This window comes from Numida meleagris, chromosome Z (assembly GCF_002078875.1).
Source record: "Numida meleagris isolate 19003 breed g44 Domestic line chromosome Z, NumMel1.0, whole genome shotgun sequence".
Taxonomy (NCBI): Eukaryota; Metazoa; Chordata; class Aves; order Galliformes; family Numididae; genus Numida; species Numida meleagris.
In genome coordinates this window covers 4,819,095-4,819,757 of record NC_034438.1, presented here as the reverse complement: position 1 = coordinate 4,819,757, position 663 = coordinate 4,819,095, and the positions used below count along the sequence as shown (strand labels likewise).

The 663-nt window shown below is 35.3% G+C and overlaps 1 long non-coding RNA gene across 1 annotated transcript in view; it reads right to left on the bottom strand.

The window, feature by feature from the left end:
* Positions 1-293, bottom strand: part of LOC110390221 — a 16,193-nt gene extending 15,900 nt beyond the window's left edge. Inside the window, exon 1 of the long non-coding RNA XR_002433639.1 lies at positions 124-293. This is a non-coding gene — a long non-coding RNA (uncharacterized LOC110390221). The remainder of the gene's footprint in view (positions 1-123) is intronic.

The window sequence follows — 663 nt, the reverse complement described above, 5'->3', positions numbered from 1 at the left end:
CTTTCTCTTTCTCTCCTTCTCTTTCTCTCTCTTTTTCTTTCTCTTTCCTCATTTGTCCGTTTGCCCTTTCCTCTTTTTTTATTTTTCCATCTTTTTTCCTCAATCATTCAGGGTGCTGCTCACCTTTGTATTATCCTCTGTGTTTTAAAATTGACATTTTCTGTATCCATGTGTGGTTTTGGCATCCTTCGTTTCTTCAAGTTGAACTACCTTCACAGTCTGCAAGAGCACAACACTGAGTATGCTCATCCAGGAGTTAAGGTTTAGAGCATCATAGCTGGTGATAACAAGATATTTACAACCCAAGCAGACTCAGATTGAGCTCTGTGCTCTGTCATTTTCATTTTATGAGCATGCTCCATAAAACTGTTCCCATATGGTTAAAGTTAGGGATAAACAAACAGGTTCTGATCAAATAAGATACCACTCAAATCTTTGCCCAAGGTTCATTGTGAACTTCTGTTATTTTTTAATCTCTGAAATATTGCTTATGTAAATTTTAAAATCTTTTCTTGTTTTTGTCTGCTGGATCTTTATTTTTTAATTTAACCTGAGCCTTAAAACTTGACAGAATGGCTGTTTTATATTAGCTCCGATTTAATTGAAAGAAATAGAAGTAGCAGTTTTACAAGCTGCTGTCATGCAAAAGCAAGGAAAGGTTAA